At 36.1% G+C, this 21,591-nt stretch overlaps 1 protein-coding gene, 1 long non-coding RNA gene and 1 other non-coding gene across 4 annotated transcripts in view; 2 read left to right on the plus strand and 1 right to left on the minus strand.

The window, feature by feature from the left end:
• The first annotated feature begins 3,057 nt into the window (after positions 1 to 3,057).
• On the plus strand, positions 3,058 to 4,494 carry LOC147343710 (uncharacterized). The gene is made up of 2 exons (XR_015156452.1): positions 3,058 to 3,170; positions 3,722 to 4,494. It is a non-coding gene; the product is annotated as an uncharacterized LOC147343710 (long non-coding RNA).
• PURG (purine rich element binding protein G) overlaps positions 4,492 to 21,591 on the minus strand; it is a 46,510-nt gene continuing 29,410 nt past the window's right edge. Inside the window, exons 3-4 of one of the 2 annotated variants that reach the window (XR_015156451.1) lie at positions 5,122 to 5,452; positions 4,492 to 4,870 (exon numbers count right to left, since the gene is read on the minus strand). The gene's annotated coding sequence lies outside the window, so the exon portion shown is untranslated. Of the gene's footprint in view, positions 4,875 to 5,121; positions 5,453 to 21,591 lie in introns of both variants that reach the window. The other variant, XR_015156450.1, reaches the window with a different exon arrangement.
• LOC147343712 (signal recognition particle RNA) lies at positions 6,617 to 6,917 on the plus strand. Its single transcript, XR_015156521.1, has one exon.

Here is a 21,591-nt window from a genome sequence, read left to right on the forward strand (position 1 = left end):
TTGTTGTTGTAGTTTAATAAGGCAAGAGAGCAAATTTTGTTTTTGAGATGTTCCAGAGTCTCCTGAAAATAAATTCCAGTAGTTTGAGGTCAGAAAAACTTCATTTAGAATTTAATTGGGGGGAGGGGGAGTGTGGGAAGTTTGCTAAGATTTTTTTTTTATAAAAAGGTTTTAAAACACTTAAATAGATGGGTTCATTGATTACGTGAAACAATACTGTGTTACCCATTTAAACCAAAGTGACAGAGACAAAAACAGAAAGTTACATGGTTGTCAAAAAAACCTTAGCTCTTTTAATGGAGAAGACTTGGTTTTAGATGATCAAAGACCTGATAAAGACAACGTGAAGCACAATTTTTTCAGTAAGACATAAAATCTTTGCTTTCCAAGCAGATTACTTAAAAGGTAAAGAAAACCTTTCTAATTTTTTTAAAATATAAATTTATTTATTTTAATTGGAGGTTAATTACTTTACAATATTGTATTGGTTTTGCCATAAATCACCTTTCTAATCTTATCAAGAGCTGACCAGTGGTCCAAGAAAACATTGAGTTTTTAGTAGATGAAAGAAAATTAAGTTTTAACTTTACATAAGCATAAGTACAGTATTTAAAATCTATTGTAATAAATTTATTACATTTTTAGACAGTTTGAGTTACACGAAATAAAACCCCCTTTCTTTCTCTCCTGCCAAGTTTTTCTATCAACTTAGTTTGTCCTTTACTTTCCTCTTTCTCATTCAGAAATAACCAGTTTGACTTTTGGGCAAATTAATTTCTTTTATCTTTACAAAAATGCACCTCCATACCTCATACCTTTCTTACGCCCAAACACATCCTAGTTCCTTTGCATACAGAGTTGCTTCCCTTATTATTTCTAGTATGTGCGTCAGTCGCTCAGCTATGTCTCTTTGCAGCCCATGACTATTATTAATACATCTTATCCCTTAAAACCTTAATTTCTATTGAAAACTAAGAAATAAGCAACTGTGAACTGTGCTACACAAACATTCTTTACACTGACACATTTGTGAATGCATTTCATAATTTCTAGATGCATATACTTTCTCATAGTATAATTTTTCAATGTGGAGCAAGACATGTTTACTAATGAGTCCAAGTCTCTTTTGTTTGGGCTTCTCAGCTCAGTTGGTAAAGAATTTGCCTGCAATGCAGGAGACCCGGGTTCAATTCCTGGGTTGGGAAAATCCCCTGGAGAAGGAAATGGAATCCACGGCAGTATTCTTGCCTGGAGAAGCCCATGGACAGAGGAGCCTGGTGGGCTACAGTCCACAGGGTTGCAAGAGTTGGACATGACTTAGCGATTAAACTACCACCATGAACTTTTGTTTCTCTGTAATAGGCAACCAAAAGCAAAAATCATGTTCAACATAATTAATGTACCTGTGTTTTATCTTACCTGGAAGTGATCTAGATAGTCAATGAATTTCTAGCATTTAACTTAGCAAAACTACTTATAGAGATTTGGGAAACTTATTTCAGTAGACATACCATAAAACACTTATTGTTGAAAAGTTCACTTAAAATTTTTAATCCCACTACATTTATTTAATTTACTTGTTCCCACCAATTTTCCCATTAATCAAACTTGTTCCCATCAATCAAAACAGTTTTTGATCAAACTTGTTCCCATCAATTAAAACAATTTCCACCAATCAAAACTTGTTCCCACCCCTAACTTCATGAGACATCAAAGCAGCTAGTCATCACCTTGTTATTTTTTTGCTGATAAATTTGACAACAGAGTTAATATGAACTTACTTAACTTTCAGTAAACCTAGGCAGAATAAAAGTATTATATTTAATGATGATAACTGTAAAAATATGCCCATTTTTATAAACCAAACAAGCTAACTTTTATTTAACAAAATTATTCTAGATCATGTGAACTTGAAAACATTTGGGTTAGTTTTTATATTTCTGAGGATATACTTAATTTATATAGCACTTGATTGTCTTTAAACCAATTAAACAGAACTGTTCAGAAATTAATTTTGGCAATACCCTTCAGAGGTAGAAAAATATCCCATATATAAAACATATATCCATAGATACAAAAACATATAGACAGATGCAGAGACCCCATACTTTCATTCCCAAATTTTAGCTATGAATCAGGTCCAACAATATAAAACTCACTAGTTTATAAATAACAGTTGGAATATGTTAAGATTACCCACTCAGATGACTAAAGCTTTTACTATTTGTGGACAAGACTTTTAAGATTCGGATTTTCCCATGACAAATCCTGTAGTAGCTACGGACTAGAGTTTGGGAAAGGAGATTTTATAGCAGTGTGCATACTTCAAAACCTTTTTTCCCCCTTCTGTCTCAGGTGTTTGTGTGCAATGTTTTAATTATCTCCTGGGGTGTTTATATTTCACAGACATGGTAAGATAGATGTCTTCGATGCATAGAGAAAGAATGTAAGTTTTCTTTTCTTTTCTTTTTTTCTGAGAGTTTTGGAGTCATCAAAAGTTGAGAGTAAATACTATTTAAAAATTTCCTTCTTTTCCTTATGTGCAGGACAATTGTACTTCCAATGTCCTTTTTTTTTTTTGTAATATGTGCAGATGTCTGAAGGCAAAAAAGAAAGGGTCTGAGTGGACTTTGTGCTATTCTCAGAGTTGGACTTTTGTTTCTCTAAAGATTCAGTTGGCAATTCAAGGATTTTTTATTTTAACTTCTGTTTTTCTCTTGCGTTCCTGCAAGCTATCTTCCTCGGTTGGGTAGCTGCCTCCATGACCATGATAACAGTTTGACTTGCCCACTCAGCCACACTATTTTGAATTTGTCTTTTTATACTTTGGAGAAAATCTCCTACTAAAGCAGAAATGAAAGATTTCTATGTTCTGGAGCCTCATGGTTTAGTGCAGTATGCCTTTGAATAGTCTGTACAAAGCATTCAACAAAGACTTCTGGACGTTCTTTCTGAGCGCATAATTCAACCTTAGACCAGCTCACCTTAGCGGCGAAAGCCTCTTTTATGGCTTCTGTTAGACCCTGAACCTCTAGCTGATCCATTTCCTGATAATTTGTAGGAAGGCCTGGGAGAAACTTTGGTCATCGGTCTCCTCCGTGAAAGGGCTTTTGAATGACCACTAATCTTTCTAATTCCTCTAAATTTGGTCGGATCTTCTGAAACTGGAGGTAAAAGGGCTTTATAATTTAAAAGGTCTGTCACTGTCCAACCAGGGTATATAAATTCTTGATGGTGGGGGGTCAAAGATACATCTGTAAAGGATATTGCATGGGAAGGACTGATGCTTGCCGAACCAGATTTAGAGCCTAGGAGAGCAGGAGTTGTACAAGACAGCAAAAGCAAGCCTTACTGACCTTCCCAGGTGCTTTTACTAAATTCACTTTCTGACTTTAAGCATTTACACTTGGCACCTGAATACCCTGGGTGTAAAGAGCAGGCTGAAGGGCTAGGAAATTAACAGACAGCTGGGTGTTTAAGGGATTTTCTGGGGAAGATGGGGGAGTTCTGAGAATTTGCTAATAGATGATGCTGGAATTTATTTTGGATGTCAACTTTGATTTTTGTTCTAAATCTAATTTCTGTTCTTTCAGCTTGTGAAGGGATTCCCTCAAGTTAGCCTTTATAGTCTTTTCTGAACTCTCTTTAATTTGGTCTTTCCATAAGTAAGATAATTGTTTAGGATGAGCACTCTCAAAATTTTTTTTTCTTTCAAATATAGCCAATTCAAAGGATTCATCAGCCTGTCATTGATGAGCAGGATCTTACAGTAATCTCCATAGTGACTCAAACCAATAAGCCTTTTTATGGCTCAACCATGAACACAAGAGCCATCCCAAAGGAGAGTGCAAAACATGCAGTCCTTGCAAGATCCAGAAAATTCATTTCCAGAATTTAGTCCAAGAAATCTAAAACCTCCCTTGAGAATGTGAGAGAATGTGAGACATCCGACCACAAAGCTGCTACTCTGTGACACTGGACAGGAACTACTGGAATGGGGCTTTTCCAGAAATTACAAGACAATGAAGGTTGAAATGACCAAGGTCCCGTCAACTACAAATTGGCACTTGCCATCTACCTCTACAAGGATTAAATCATGAACCCACTGCAGCAGCTGGTCTTCAACATCCCCCTGAAAGGAGTTGATGGTGAAGATCAGGAATAAGGCACTCTGTGCTCTGGAAAAAACCGCCAGAACCAGTCTTCAGATAGATATTTTCAGGAGATGATTTTATGAGCCCAGTTCTTGCATCTCCTCATATCTAGAGAAGCACTAAAATCCTTTGTGGTGACATGTGGTCCTTATGATTAGCAGTGACATCCACGAGACTAGCAGAAACTTGTGCAAAAAAAAAATAGTGTGCTTGATTGCACTTATATACTCCCTCTTCACCAATATCACATGTATAGTGACCTCCCACCACCTCTTTGGAGCAGTTTCTAAGAGCTATAGTCCTCATTTACCCCCAAATAAAACTTAACTCACAACTCTGACATTGTGCTTTTTTTTTTTTTTAAAGCTGACAGTCCCTTTGGGTCTGGGACCCCTTCTGACAAATTCCCCTTTGAGCTGGCACAACGAGAACGCTGCTTGCAAACTTGTGTCTCAGAATCCCAGGGTGTTTGGCCACCAAAGCCAAGCCAGCGCTGCACCTTCCAGCTGATGGAGACCAGAAAGTATATCCTCACTGGCCACAAAGCCAAGCTCTCAGGACAAAGAACAAAATGAAAGGAAAATCTCCTCTGGTTTTTACAGAGGTGATCCACAGCCAAGTTTGTCTAAGTAGATGCTGGCCGGATGACAACTGTGAACTCACCGCTTTGAGTGACAGACTTAGAGGACCTACACCCGGTTCCACTCTGTGGTTTTCTTCCTTACGACGAACGACACAAAAGAGAGAAAAGAAAACAGTGACCGTCTCTGGGGAGGAAAGGGATCCATAGAAAACAGGTGTACTCATCACAAATCTCTACCAGAGTTGCTGTACCCAAGTAACCAGTTCACACGAATATTTTCTCCTACTCATCTCAATTTAAGAAAATGAAAAGGACTCTCACATGCTCACTTCCAACACATCCTTAGGCACAGATTCAGGAGACTGACGTGGTAAGAATTCTTACCTTCTGCCGGCATTTTTCAGAGGTCCCAGGATCTCTCAGTAGGCCCTGAGAAAATACAACCAGTCTGTGGAGGGTCCCACGTTGGGCACCAAAACTTGCTGTTGTTCAGTCACGTCCACCTGTTTGTGACCCCATGGACTGCAGCACGCCAGGCTTCCCTGTCCTTCAGTATCTCCCGGAGTTTGCTCACGCTCGTCCATTGGGTGGGTGATGCCATCCAACCATTTCGTCCTGTCTTCCCCTTCTCCTCCTGCCCTCAGTCTTTCTCAGGATCAGGGTCTTTAGGGGAAGGAAAATTTTCCCTTCTTCCCTTCCAGGTTCTTTGACTGGTCTGATAATTAAATTGACACAGGACAGATTAGCAGGGAAAAAAAAATGAACTGAATTTCATACATTTCTGAGCCCATAAAAATAGAAGACTCCAAAAAGTGACCAAAGCAGCAAGTTTTATACCTTTTAAACAAAAGTTTTTGTGTGTTTTTTTGATTGATTTTTATGATAAATCGACTGAACAAAGGGGTTTGTACTTGGGGTAGAACACCACTGAAGAAGTGACAAGATAGACAGCCTTTTGTGCCTTGAATTCCCTACTCTGATGATAAAGATGCCTGCTGCCGTGTTGGTGCAGAGAGTAACTTCACATGAGGTGGATTTCTTACTTTCAGGGGACAAAGGAGGATCAGAATGTCCTTTGTGTGCTGGCTGTTTTTTAAGTAACTTTAATTCAAAATAATTCATATGCCAAAATGGTACATTTCGGGGTGATATACTCTGCTCTCTTTCATCATTACTGCCAGGGACCCACTGGGGAGTTTGCCTCCCTGTCCTCATAGCTCTGGACTCTGCAGAGTTGGAGGCTGTCCTCTCCAAATGAGGCATGATCTTGCCAAGAAACACAGCTAGGAGCCATTGAATTACAATGTAACTACAAGTTACAGCTGCTGTAGCCTGCACCCTGGATTCCTTTTGCTAAGGAACCAGCAGGTTGGAAGAGTTGCCATCTGAGGAAGGATAATTCACTGATCAGTAGGAGATGGTGCTGCTTTAAACAAGGGGGCAAGGAAGGAGGAATTGTGTAAGGAACCTACATGATTCACTCCCGCTGTATCTGCTCTCAAAGGTCTGTAGCAACCACAATCTGAGAACCTGCTGCTGGGTTTGATCTCAGGGCCACAACTGGAACGCATCCTGTTCCTCCTTCATCATCCATTCTAAATTACCGCTCACCCCTGCTCTCACCTTGGCAGGAATCAGTGGCTTACCTGATGGTATGATTCAAACCTTCACTCCCAAGTGGTCTGATCTCTTGGTAATCAAACCTTTCTGGGGTGATGGCTCTGATGAGCTGATGTGATTATTTCCCTTTTCTTGGCAGGTTTGTATCACGGAGTCCATCATCAGATGATGCTATTCATTAATATTACTCATTTCCTTTCTATCCGATTTTATACTTGTCAAGAAACATTGTTACCAAATTTTAGAAGTAGATTTTCCTGCCCTGCGCGCGGTGGTGTAAGCCTGGAGTCCCAGCTACTCCGGAGGCTAAGGCGGGAGGATCACTTGAGCCTAGGAGTTATCGGCTGTAGTGAGCAATGCCGAGCGGGTGTCCGCACTAAGTTGGGCATCAATATGGTGACCTCCAGGGAGTGGGGGTCCTCCAGGTTGCCTAGGCAGGGTGAACCTGCCCAGGTCGGAAAGGGAGCAGGTCAAAACTCCGGTGATGATCAGTAGTAGGATCACACCTGTGAATAGCCCTGCTCTCCAGCCTGGGCAACATAGCAAGACCCCCGTCTCAAAAAAGAAAAAAAAAAAAAAAAAAAGAATAAAGTAGATTATCCTATTGAGAATTGCCAACTAGTTGATACAGGTATTCTAATCTATCTAGCATTTATTTCCTTCCTTTAAATAATCATTTTTAAAATTATAAAAATAATATTTGATCATCACAAAATAATTTTAAAAGTATAAAAGCAAAATTTGAAGTCTACTTCTTGTGCAGTTTCCTTTCAATCCTACTCCATCGAAGCAACACTATTTTCTGTTGGAAATTGTTTTCTCCATTGGATATTGATGCTCAAGGTATGATTTTAATGACCTTGTTTGAAAGGAATCTCTTGTGTATTTACCCAGAATGAACTAACAAGACTGAACTTTTAAACACACAAAACTGAGGGCCAACTCTTTCATGCAGAGTCGTTTTTAATTTTCACAAGCCAATCTTTCATTCAGTCTTTTATGATGGCAAACACTATGCTTTGCAAACAGTGTAAACTTCAGTTACCACTTAGAATATGAGAGATTGTTTAGGGAGAGTATGTGTAGTGCTGTGCTTACTGCATTTTAATTTTTATTTACTCTTATGAACTGTGACTTTTTTTTCTAATTACTTGGATTAAAAAAATTTTTTTTTAACTTTCTATTTTGTGTTGAGGTTTAGCCAATTAACAGTGTTATGATAGTTTCAGATGAACAGAGATAGGACTCAGTCATACATATACGTGTATCCATTCTCCCGACTCATTTGTTTTTGTGTTAACTTTCCCCTTATTTTCTAGAAGTCTTCCCCAAGAATAAAGTAGGGGGTAAGAAAAGTAACTGTAGTTTCAGTGTGAACTCAGTGTGCACTTACTTCAGTAGTTTTAAAAAGAATGTGTGAAGACCAGTTTGAAATAATTTAGGTTATAGATTGACTTTAAAAAAAAGAAGGTCAGAGAATTCACTGGAAGTCCAGTTGTTAGGACTCTACACTTCCAGTGCAGGTACGCATGGGTTTGTTTGATCCCTCATCAGGGAACTAGGATCCCCCCCCACACACAAAACACTAAAAAGCTAAGAAGAAGGTCAATATTATTAACATTGGATATTTTCAAACTCAAAGAAATTCTTAATGAGAAAAACCAGTTCCCTAAGATGAGTGAGGTTAGGCTGTTAGTGTACACAAAATTTAGCTTTAAAGATGTTCCTCAGTGGAAAACTTTGGATCTTTATTTAAGTTTTCATTCAAGAATTTACAAATGGCACTTGAGCTTAAGATCTCAAAGGGAAATTATTGTTTAGGGAACAAAAAATGCAACTTAACAAAATAAGGTTGATAAAACCGTAGAGGCAAATATAATTTTGTACCTTTTAAAAACCTTCAATGATGTTTTCACTCAATGAGGGAGGGACTACTTTATTTTCATAAACAACTAAACTTACAAAGTATAATCATTGTATTACTTTTTAGTTATAAAAGGCAGGTGAGATTTTAAAAGTTATTTCATACTAAAAAAGTTGATAAAAAATTTATGAGAATAATTTTTTAGGTAGGACAGACAAACTATGGTCAACTTTAATTTTAAATATGGTTGACCATGGGAATAAAAATTAGAGATCTTTCCACGTAGATTAAAAAGTAGATTGTTTTTTCCAAAATCAACTTATTTATTCTCTCATCCTTTCATAAAATTAGAATTTTCTTTCAATTCACAGGCAAAATATTATCACAGAAATAAAAATACTCTAAAACTTTCATAGATCTTTCTCTTTTTGATGAAAGAAAACCTGGAACTATTTTGTAGTACATTTATTAGTTGCCAGTTTTCAGGAGATGAAGTCCTGTAAAGGTAGTTATAAAAATATACAGTAGAAATGTCTCTAGGGAGAGCCTGTGATTTAGTACATACTGCATTTGTTCAAAATAGTCATGGAGATGGGCCTTCCCTGGTGTCTCAGTAGTAAAGAATCCTCCTGCCAATGCAAGAGGCATGGGTTCAGTCTCTGGGTCAGGAAGATCCTCTGAAGGAGGGCATGGCAACCCACTCCAGTATCCTTGCCTGGAGAATCCCATGGACAGAGGAGCCTAACCGGGTACATCCATGGGGTCGCACAGAGTTGGACACAACTTATCAACTAACCAACAACCACCAAATCATGGACACACAAACCCAGTGTTCACATGGGCTGTTCTCTAAACTTCATTTTCTGACATTAGAAGTTAGACAGGATTTAATAACTATTTGAAGCAAAATAACTGTAGCTTATACTTTTTATGTAATAAAGAGCCATAGTAGTATGGGAATGTCATTTCAGTCATGGACCCATTGGATTAGGTTAATAGGTTTGATCATCTTCTATTTGAGATCAATGATTGTTACTTTAGGAGCTTTATAGATTTAGCTGGATCTTTTCATTTATTTATTTAAAATTAATGTATTTATTTTAATTGGAGGCTAATTACAATATTGTAGTAGTTTTTGCCATACATTGACATGAATCAGCCACGGGTGTACATGTGTTCCCCATCCTGAACCCCACCTCCCACCTCCCTCCCCAGTGGTACATACACACAATGGAATATTACTCAGCATTGAAAAGAATGCATTTGAATCAGTTCTAATGAGGCGGATGAAACTGGAGCCTATTACACAGAGTGAAGTAAGTCAGAAAGAAAAACACCAATACAGTATATTAACGCATATATATAGATCTTTTCTTTTTAAATTTAAGGTTATCCTTGAGTTAGGAAAAACACCAAGCTCAGCATACGAAATCACACTTTGTCATAAATTGAATTTATCTCTAGGTGAAAAAGCCCTCTGCCATCATGAAGAAAGGGAAGCAACTTCATTTGTCCTAATGCTGTGATTCTTAGTGCAAATACTAAAGTTAAAAATCCAGTGAACCCCCTGCATGGAGTTATTTATTATGTCATTCTGGCATGTGATATTGGCTTTGTTCTGGAAAGTTCCAATTTGTTTTGTTTTTTTTTTGGTCCTATTTCATACTCATGGGGAGGAACTTTAAATATCATTTAGGAATGGTCTTTACAATGTCTTTGCGTTGTACTAAAGATTTTGAAGGCCTACTTGCTTCCATGTAAATGTTATCTCATGGACCAGGTGATAAAATTTTACTAATAAAATATTAAGATAGATACTCAGAACAGTTGTGTTCTCAACTTACTTTTTCCAGATTTGATCAATCTAAGTTTTATAGCTCTGATCTAAACTTGATTTTAGAAGCCAGCCCAATTGGATTTAAATTCTTGAAGATACCATAGATTTGGGGGCACAAATAACATAGTACACACTTCTAGTAAGATCTACTTTGGGTTGATATGAGGGCTCAGGAGAACTAACCTGCTTTCTGAAAAATAACCGAGAATCCAAACTAATCACACATATAAACCAGTTTATTAGATTGTCAGTGATACTTTGAGACAAATTCAAGTTATTTTTATTGTACTTTATATAAACAGAGGAAGGGAGGAAAGTTTTAAACTTCAAGCTTTGTTCAGCATGTGTGCAGTTAGCATCCACAGAAGCACCATCAGATATGGAAGAATTAGCACCACAGAATTTTCGGACCTAACTGTTGACATGCATCACTGAAAAATTTGGAACATGAAAACTGAAGGAGTACGTGGTATGGTCTATTAGAAACAATACAAGGCAATTTATGACTCATTTTCATACGGTACAATACAATCACCAATCAATGAGAACCTTTGAAGTACAATAAAGGACAAGAAACACTTTGTACCCTGTTAACACTAAAGCAGTTACAGATTTAAAAACATGTTTTCTTGGAAGAGGCGGTGGGTTGAAATGATCCCTCCTCCTCAATTTTTAAATTCAGAGTTATATAGTTACATGATCTCTTAGGAAAGTATTTTCAAATCTATATCTCTCTACCAATGCTGACAATTTTTTTTTTTTGAAAACAGAAAGGTTTGATGAACTAAAACAAAACAAACAAACAAAATAGAGTCTAGAAGTACTCCAGTGTGGTGGAAGATATTCCACATCAGATCGGTTTGAAAAGGATGCCAGTGGTGCTGACACTTGTCTTTCCTTCCGTGGAGGAATGTCAAGTACGGAAGCCTCGCATTCACGATGAACTTCGGTTCATTTCTTTCACCGAATGCCTTTATTCTGGAGTGTAACATGAGAGATTTATTCTTTATTCCTCTACTGTTTTTGTAGTGTCATGGGCTGTTCCTTTGGCTGGATTTGACAACAGTGAAAAGGGTTGATATTCTCTCTGGATTTAGGGTAATTTGTGAGCTAAAGAAAAAATATTAATTTAAATTTAGCACAGATGAACTTTTAAAGGGATTTTCACTATTTTCACAGTACAAACCCATAATGAATATCATTGAAAACCTTTCTGTTAGAAAACATGTAACAAACCCTCAATTTTAAGTCTAGGCCAATTTTGGCGTATTTGAAGATACTGTATAAGAAATGTGCAATAAGAATAGATACAGGTATATTCAGATCTCAATGCGTTGGTGCCAAGGAAAAAATATTTTTACTCACCAAGAGAAGAATATACCTTGAAGCATCTATGCAGACACATGAATCAATCATATATCTGCCCAACTTCTAATTCTGGAATAGTGATAACAGGGTCATTTAGGAAAAAAGTACTCAATTACAGTACGGCAGCAATTGTATGTTGTATATATTTAACAGCAAAAACATCTTTGAAAATAGAATCAGTACTATACGTAAGTTTACAATTCACCATTTCTATACTTGTAATACATGCATTTGTTTTCCCAGTTTTTAAAAATCTCACTAGGACCAACATCTTTCTGAACAACAATCTAACATGAAACAAAAACCTTCTAAGGAAAATATTTAGCATCACAGAGACTTGAGAAAAGTCTGTTACTCAGCATCACAAAATACTCGATAGATCTACATTTAAGATTGTTCATGCCATGACATTAACACACCTTTGGGTTAATATATCTTATTTAGAAAAAACAAAACGAAGAAACGAACCAAAGAATTGACATGGAATTTATCTTTAGTCTCTTCTTGGTAAGAGTAGACTTCTAATAAACTTGACTCCTTTCTGTACCATGTAATGATGATTGCATCTATGAAGCAGCATTTACATGTAGCAAAACGTTTAAGACTAGTGACAGGAAAATGGCCACTACAGAGAAAGAATTAAAAATAAGTAGAATTATGGAAAAATGTTTTTTTCTTAAGTGAACTGCCCTCAAACTAAACAAACAAAAAACACAAAGTCTGTTTGCTTTGAAATATTCTTGTGTTGAAAAACATATTTGGATACAAGTTAGTCTATCCTTACGAATATCAGAGAAATGTAAGGTATACCTTGAGAAAAAAATTTAGCTTTTGGAAAAAAAAAAATCCTTTTTTTTTTTTTCTGTTGAATCAAATCTATTGTTTAAATCAAGTATTAATTTTCTGAAGAGGAAACAAGTATACACGGCAGCACATCCACATTACTGATTTAAAGCTGGTAATTCACCAGGCATGGTTGATTTGAGCATAGAAGCAACACTGATTTCTTAATGTGTTAGGGTTACATTAAAAAAAAAAAAAAAACTCAACTAAAAATTGAGTAATGACAGGCTGGCTTAATATTTTGATTGCCCTTATCTTTGATCAACATTTCAAAACAAGGTAGTTCCGATTAAAAATAGGATTAAAAACTAAAAGCTGTCTAAAAATTGTTCAATGAAAAAGCCTTCAAATTTTACAACATTTTAACCTCAAATGATTGTAGACTAACTCAGACTAACATTTTACCATTATCACAGACACTTTTGTTACACTTGAGTTTTTTCCTGCAGTGTTCATTGGTTGTATTATGTAACGCAATTTGGTTACATTAAAATAGTTTGAATTATTATATTTTATTATAAGAAGCTTTAGAAAAACACATAAGTAGGATAAATTTATAAAAGGATAAAGAATATTTTATGGGATTTTAGACAAGTTCTATACAGACATATAGCTAGTTCAAGGTAATAAAGTGCCTTCATTTCCAGGTAATTACTTTTTCATTAAAATATTTTAAGGCTTTACAAGAAACTTAATGTTATCAGAAGTTTGATAGCATATGGGGTTATGCTATTAATTAGCATTCTTTCATAGTTTTCATTTCATTTAATCTTTTGATCCATATTAGGTAATTTTTAATAATTAGCAGCTTAAAATGATAAAATTTGAATTGCAAATTCTGAATTCATTTTGCGAGGAAAAAGAAAGATGTATAATTTCTAAATGCTGTGATTTGAACATAAGATTCACATGTTTCTTGTGACTGATCCGTTTATGTCATAATATATAAAGGCCAACGCCCCCCAAAATTCAACAGAATACTTCATTTCATGGCAAACAGGGCCATGACTTCATTCATTCATATATTCTGTTGTCTGTACATTTAAAATGATTGTGCAGCCTTAAATGAAAAAGGCCGCAGAAAATCTAAGATAATATCTTCAAATACAGGCACAATTAATATTTTTTATTGCAATAGCTTATGCATAATCTATATTGATGCCAATACCTAATGTTAAAGCATTTATATTTGTTTTCATTTTGCTTCTAATACCCACAGATGTATCAGGATGAAATACTGGTAAGCTAATTGAAGTATATACAATAGCCATAATCATACAGAATTCTATTTCTTCTCGTCATTTTTCTTTGGAGGATATGGGGGTATTTTAAACACAGCTCTGTCCTTAGTTCTCTTGGCAGCTCCAGAGTTTAAGATAAATTATGTCTATATGGACATCAACTACTTGATTTTGCTCTAATGAATTAAAATGTTTAAATATTCTTTTCAGGCGTTTAGTTATTTTTATCAGAATATTGTTAAAGTCAGGCACCAGATTAAAGAGCCATGATATCTAAAATGCTTTCTTAATTACCACTGTATTAATTTCAAATGTTCCTTAAAGATTTTTGAGATTAGATGTTAAAAGGAAAGGTAAAGTGCATTGCAAAGAATGGTTTAAGTTAATGTTCCATACAATTAGAAAAATAGGAACTACCAGTAGGACCAAAGTGCTAGTTTTAAAATTGAGTTTGGTTTGTAATTTAAAGCCTAGTAAGAGTCATTCCTGGGAATTAAAAAAGAAATTACAATGGCATAAACATTTATAACTGCACATTCCTTTACCAAAGTGCCACAAGTTACCAAAACATTTAAAAAATGTACATGATGCTACTTTTCAAAATCTAAGTATATATAAATTTACCTTTATTTTTAATAGTATAGTACAGACAAACAGCACAAATATAAGCAGGAAGATGAATTATAACTTTCTAAAAACAGTATAGTGTATTTAAAAAAAATAACTATTATGAACTTTTGTCATTATGAAGATTCAAACCCAAAGTATAGCCAAAGCATTTCCATAAAATCTGAAAACATCATGAGAGTTTATGTAGGCAAATTTTAGTCACACCCTGTCATGCAATGCAGAGACATTAATTGCTTTTTTTTAAAAACACTTTTTTAAAATTTGACTACATATTATACTTACTTTCTTCAAATGTTGAAGGGACAATATATGCAATAACTGAGCTTTGGAGACAGTACTAAACATAAGGTTTCTAGCCTTAAGTGTTCGTTCCTCTTAAGCACAGCAAAAAAGGTTTGATGCATGGGTTATTAATTTTCATGCTTCTATCTCTTTATTCTAAATAGAAATGTAGAGAGGTCATATAAGAAGGACAAAAGGTCATTAGAGGCCAAAGCACAAACATATGGAACAAACATGGTGGAACCTCTCCATATGATTAAATTTGGTGAATTGGGGGAAGACAATAAAATAAATGATTTCTTTACCATGTAATAATTATATTAATATATATTTTAAAATAAATGCCCCTACATAATATTAGAGTTTTAATAGTTTTGTAGTTTGAACGTGATGACATTAAACTAAGGAGGTATCTGTTTATAAATTGTGACCAAAAAAAATTGTATTGTTCAAAGGAGAGAACATGGGATTGTGATTGTCAATGACAGCCCCTTGTTTTTTGTTAGGCTGCAGGTTAAACACTGTGGTGGAGCGTCTCATTTAATTAGGGTGAAAATGCTGGGAAAAACATACAATAACTTATGTTACAATGAGGATTAGTTCACAGTCATGGAATATTAAATGACTAGCAAAAAAGGACCCCTTCCTTTTTCTACAGTTTGAGAATCTCCCTTGGATGTAAAAATGACCACATAAAAGCATATGAAAGAAGTGCCCAATTCAATAAGTTCTTTATCTTCTGAGGATATAGAATGGGATACAAATTGAGATTTGTATCCTCTGAGAAATTCTCTGAGAAAAGCAACAAACTTTAAAATCAAGTAAAATCAGAAAGGATCAATCATGATAAATCACTGATAACGACTCTTTCCAACCCAACATACAATAGGTAAGTCAGAGAAACAACAAATTTCCTTCCTATATAATTTAAAGGACCTTCTTGTAGTTTTTGAGTATGAAGATATAATCTCTTATTGGTAAGTAATAGTCTTGATAGTGGTGGCATTTAAAAATTACTAGAGAAATACTTCAAATAATGGAAATGCATAATATTTCTAATAGAAATTGTAGATGTGTGGAAATTCCACACTATGTATCATAATCCAACTATATATTACCTCATGTAATACCCAGTATAAGATTCCACAATATTTTTTGCTGACACACACACAGATTTTTTTTCTTGATTTTGCAAAAACAGTTGTATTTACCTAATTTAGCTTTTCCCTGGAAGCAGTGCTATTGTGATGACGTAAGTACTGAAAATACCTATGAGAACCATTCCTACCATATAATTTAATCTTGCTTTCTATTTCTACTGTATTTTCTACTTAGTATTTCAATATCATTCAGCTGTTGTATAGCACTTTTCACTTCCAAATGCCTTACAATGATTAGAACAGTCACTTCTCACTGCATTCCTATGAGGAAAGGAAAGTTCATAAACTGCTTGAGCAGTGGTGGAACTACGCAGACCTTAGGTATCTTCTCCAAGCCAAAAGCAGTTGTCCAATTCTATGTATCTATACCATACGATCCCTGGGGTCAAAGGCAAGAGCTTCTCTGCTTTACAGACCTAGCAGCCTGTTTGGGTCATGCTCTATGCAAAATAAATATTTGTTGACTTAATGAAGGAGAAATGAGATTGGAAAAAAACAGAAGAAAGAACCTCAACCCCACGCCCAACTGAAACGGTGCGCTTGCCCACTCTTGCTTCTCTGCTACCAGAGGGTGGTAGTGTTACGCGTCTTAAGTGATAGGGTGGTATTACTCACTCACGATGGCAAACCCATGTTGTATATGCTCACCAGAATATCAATGACACAACCGTTATTACAACCACTCCTCAAACTTTGAATGAATCACCTTGCCTTTTGCCAAACATTTAAATGAGAGGTTGTACTTTCATGCACAGTAGACTATTCTTTTCCCAAGCTAATTCAGGCACAAAACAATCAAGGAAGTAATCCTTCCAGGCGCAATCATTATCTTGAAAATGGAGAATAACCGAAGGGAGTGGAAAGACAGCTACACAGACAGTGCGAAAGGAACTGGGGAATTCCGGTATTTCAGTGTTTCGGAAATAAGTGCAGGAAAGTTAATATCCTTGAGGAGATAGAGATTTTAGTGAGCTAGGTGAATGGTGAGGTTCAACTGGATGATGTCAGTCTTTTCCAGCTCTAAAATTCTTTGTTGTGCTGTGCTTCCTTCTCAGATATGATGGGAATGTGTACAGTTACCAAAATAAATTTTATTTTTAAGAGAAAAGAATAAACTTTGTAACGTTTAATATCCTGGATCTCGTGAACAACTGAGTATTAAGTTTTTTCTTTTTCTTTTCTAGGCCTTGTTGACTGAAAAAAAAAGAAAAGCACAATGTGAGAGTTGTGAGTATAGTTTTATTTGGGGCAAAATGAGGACCACAGCCAGGGAGACAGCACCTCAGAGAGCTCTGAGAAACTGCCCCAGAGAGGTAGGGTGGAAGGCCAGTATATTGGTGATTTTGCAGAAGGGGAATATATGCATCAAGCACATGTTTTTTCCAAAGGTTTCTGCTAGTCTCATGACGGTCACTGCCAGTCCCAAGGAGCCGACATCACCGTGAAAGACTTTAGTGCTTTTCTGTATATGAGGAGATACAAGAACTGGGCTCACACACCATTCTCCTGAAACTATCTTACTATCTGTAGACCTGTTCTGGCAGTTTCTCCCAGAGCACAGAATGCCTCATTCCTGGTCTCCACCCGGAACTCCTTTTAGAGGATGTTGAAGGTCAGTAGTTGAAGTGGCTCATGATTTAATCCTTGTAGAGGTAGATGGCAAGTGCCAATTTGTAGGTGACAGCCTTCTTTTGCAACGTGCCATGTCAAGCCTTTTAAATCCTAAATAAATCTACTTAAATTATGTCAACCTACTGTGGATATTATAATACTTTATATTATCAGCCAAATTGGCAGCTAAGAGCTTGCTCCTACATCCATAACTTTACATGAATGTCTCTGAATAGGTCTTACCCACTAAGTGCGACTCATGACCTCATGTTCAATTTCAAGGAGAGAAAGGGGAAATTGTTTTTTGTAAAAATTAAGACTTTTGGTTTTAAATCACAAATGATAATCATACTGAGTATGAATCTCTAAGCTGCTGTACATGTTAATCAAAACAGCACTATACAATAGCTAGATTAATTAATTTGACAGAGAAGCAAAAACATTACTTATCCAAAATTAGGAAGCAAAAATCTAATTTTTATTAGCCAGAACATAAATACATGGGTGGAGGAAAGATGATTTACTATGAACTTTAATTTCTGCTAAGCTAGGACTTCCAAAACTCTTTAAACTGCATGTACTCACTGGGAAATCAGGCATACCATTTTTTATTTCACAACCTAAGACCACTTTACACTTTGAACGTTAAAAGCATGTCCTCGCGCATACCAAAACGGGAACCAGGGCTATATCCTCACTTCTCCACGTGGCAACAAACATATTGACAGTTAATTAAAATTAATTACTACAACCAAAAAAATGGTGAACTGCTTAGAGAATTCATGCATACTGGTCAAAAGTGGTTAACCATCTTCATAGTGTAGAACATATATCCTTGAAGCTGAGTATGATAGCACTTCAAATCCTCCTTATGGGTTAAATTACAGTAATAAGACTCTTTTGGTAATTTAAATGTAACTGCTTTTTTATGAGAAATAAGACTTGGGCCAAATTCTACATTAAAGTAGGTCATGTTAAAGGGGAGTTTCATTTCAGTATTTCTGGAATAATCAGAATGAAATATGAATGTGGTAAAATAATTTAGGAACCGTAAGGAGAAAAATAGCTATCAGAGACAAGAAGGAAAGTATGTGTATTTAGCGGCAGGCAGAAAGGCAAAGGAAATGAGAAAATAAGTAGATGAGAGGGATTCAGAGACTGGGAATAGATGAAATGTTATTAATACTCTCTCAGTGATCTGGCAAAATATTTCCTGCGAGTGTCTTTTTCCATAGAACTGATGCAACACTGTAGTACCATATGGTTTCTCTTCCCCTTGCTGAATAGTTGTATAAACTATTGTTGAAAATGACCTCCTAGTTTCCCATAAAGTTAAGAGAGCGCCCGTTGGGGGTGCTCTTCGTATGACTGTGTTCTGCAACCTCTTTGTGGTTCTGCTGCTCCCCATTTTAGAATCTTAAGGGTGGACGTGGCATGGATAGGAAAGGACTAAGCCACAGACCAGCTCAAGCCTCTCCTTTCTTTAGTTACATCTGAATTCAGACTCCTCTTTGGCAAGAATAGGAGTCTCTTAAAAAAGACAACAGCAGATCTGTTGGTACACAATTGACTGTGCCACACCAGAATCACAGTATTATCTTTGCTTAAATATATTGCTGCTCCCCAGAATCTCAATGACTCTTTGCTTAAAATGGTAAAATTTAGGAATTTCCTAAATGTTTCCCTGGCGGTCCAGCAGTTAAGACTCCACGCTTCCAATGCAGGGGACACAGGTTTGATCCTTGGTGGGGGAACTAAGATCCCACATGCTAAGCGACCAAAAAACAAAAAAATCTCTATGCCAGAGGTGATAGTTATACAACTCTCTAAATACACCAAAGATAACAGAATTGTGCAAGTAAAGCAAGTGAATTGTATGGTATGTAAATTATAATTCAAAAAATTAAAAAACAAATAAAATGGCAAAATGTTGGTAAATTTAATTAGAACTTTCAGAAGAACAAAAAATGCAATCTGGATGTTGCTTTCATTGTATCCATTCTCCTTTCATTACATAAAATATGGACCCATGTGAGTTTCCAGTAATAAAACTGAGTTCATAAGGTTTACAGTATATAATTTTAAAAGTGTATACAAGCAACTGAGGCATCACCATACTGATAAACAATGAAAGCATTCCTTCCTGCATGTTTTGATAATACAGATATATAGAGATATCATAAGAAGTGTCTCCTAGCCTGGAATTATTTTCCACATTACTTTCTGAGCTCAAAACAGAGCTATAAAGTAAAAAAAAAAAAAAAAAAGCAGTAACGGTTCACTGGCTATTGAATTGTTGAACTGCACAAGCCCATTACTTCTGCTTTTAATAGAACAATAACATAATTTAGGGTCTCTCAAAAGAGTACGAATATAACTAAGATATAGGAGAGTTGCCTGAATGTTAGGAGCACTATCATTTAATATTAGCAGATATTTTGTCCCCTCCATCCTTACTACAGGGTTGCTGCCATGATTCAGTTAAGATACTCAGAAAAGATCTGCTTATTTTTCGCCTGTTTAAAAAAAGAATCATTAGCAATAAAAAGGAAATATAAATTCAACAACAGGGATGGTCAAGAAACTACTAGACTGAGTAAAGGAAGTCAAACAAAAAATACTTATCAACTTATATGAAATTCCAGGATAGATGAAAGTGACTTATGGGGTGAGAAATCAGACTGGTGACTGCTTCTGGAAGTCAGGATTGGGGGACGGGCTTCTGGAAGTCAGGATGGGGGGACGGTGTGCGTGGTGACTGGGAAGGGATACATGGGAACTGGCATGAGGAAAATGTTCTATGTCTTGATACTTGCCCAAACTGACTGACTGGTATAAGAACTGTATGTAAATTAAACTTGAATATAAAACGTTCAACAGCATTACGACTAAGCAAAATATACCCACTGAAGAACCATCGTGAAGGTTGGTGTCACTTCTCTTTTTTCACGTCAAAACTTCTACCCTCACCGTTCCCCACAGAGAGCAACATATCCCAGAATGGGGTCTATGATGTACTCTGCAGACGACATGGATTTTGTATCAGCACACTAAACCCAAACAGGCTCTTTGTAACTGGAGAAAAATTAAGACACATTCTTTTATTGACCACAGTAAATGTGTCTTTATATCTAAGAAAAGATATAAAACATCTGTTTCAAATACACCATAGAATTGGGACTTCCCTGGCAGTCCAGTGGTTAAGATTCCATGCTTCCCATGCAGAGGGCAGGGGTTTGATTCCTGGTCAGGGAACTAAGATCCAGGATGCCCCGCCTGGTATGGCCAAGCAAACAAAAAAACTCCTAGAATGTGAAAGGTTTTCCAAGTCAGATTTATTCATGTGGAAATACTAATTTATACACACAGAAAAAAAATAAATTAAAATTTTGGCTCAAATGCTTAAAAGTAATCTGCCTTAAAAGGCAGTATGGCCTTCAATCCTGTTTTGGTTCCCCAAGGAAGTGTGAATGCAGGTGCAGCAGTAGTGACCACTAATAGTAGTGACCACTAATATCTACAGCAGGTCGATGAACTTAAAACATTTAGGTGGGAAGGAAACAAAATTTTATCTTATGCTGTGGTGGCAGTGAAGTTGCTAAGTTGCATCAGACTCTGCGACCCCATGGACTGTAGCCTGCCAGGCTCCTTTGTCCACGGGGTTTCCCAGGCAAGAATACTGGAGTGGACTGCCATTCCCTCCTCCATTTCCTTGTGCTACCTGGTGCGTAATCGAGCGTAGACAGTATGCCACATTTTAAAACTATTTCAATGCCACTGGTTGGGGCCTAATTTTTAATGATTAGCTCACCACTTCAAATCTAAGGGGCCAAGCTCATTGACTTTAAAGAGGTGACAATCAGAGGTAAAATATTCAAGGAATTCCCAATTTCCTATAGAAATAATCTTATTACACTACTGGACAATTCTAAAAATAAAGTGAAGAAGTTCTACTGGTTCTGAGAAGAAAATAGTAATACCCGGACATATCCTGAAGAGAATTTATGTGCAAGTGATACCAAGTATTCATGGGCAAAATTAAGACCATAATGAAAACCAGATACTTATTTCTCCAAATTATTTCTTATTTTAATTCCATTTCTAACCTACCAAAGGCTTATGCTGTCCTAAACTGATGTGTTATACAAAGGCATCTAAAATATCTAATTTAAGTGCTATTCATCATTTCCACCAGAGTAGAGGGAAGAAACGGAAAAAGTAAGCCATTTCCCTAGCACAATGCCTGCCTGTAGGAGGAACTCAATAAGGATGCATGGAATCAATGAATGAATGCTTTCATTTCCTGGAACTGTCATTTCTTACTGCACACAATGACTTCTTACTATACATTAAAAATTCAGTGTGATTGAAAAGGAAAAACATAGGCACATACTTAGT

This window comes from Bos grunniens, chromosome 27, assembly GCF_055505025.1.
Source record: "Bos grunniens cultivar Pamir isolate PY7600 chromosome 27, Bosgru_T2T1.0, whole genome shotgun sequence".
Lineage (NCBI taxonomy): Eukaryota > Metazoa > Chordata > Mammalia > Artiodactyla > Bovidae > Bos > Bos grunniens.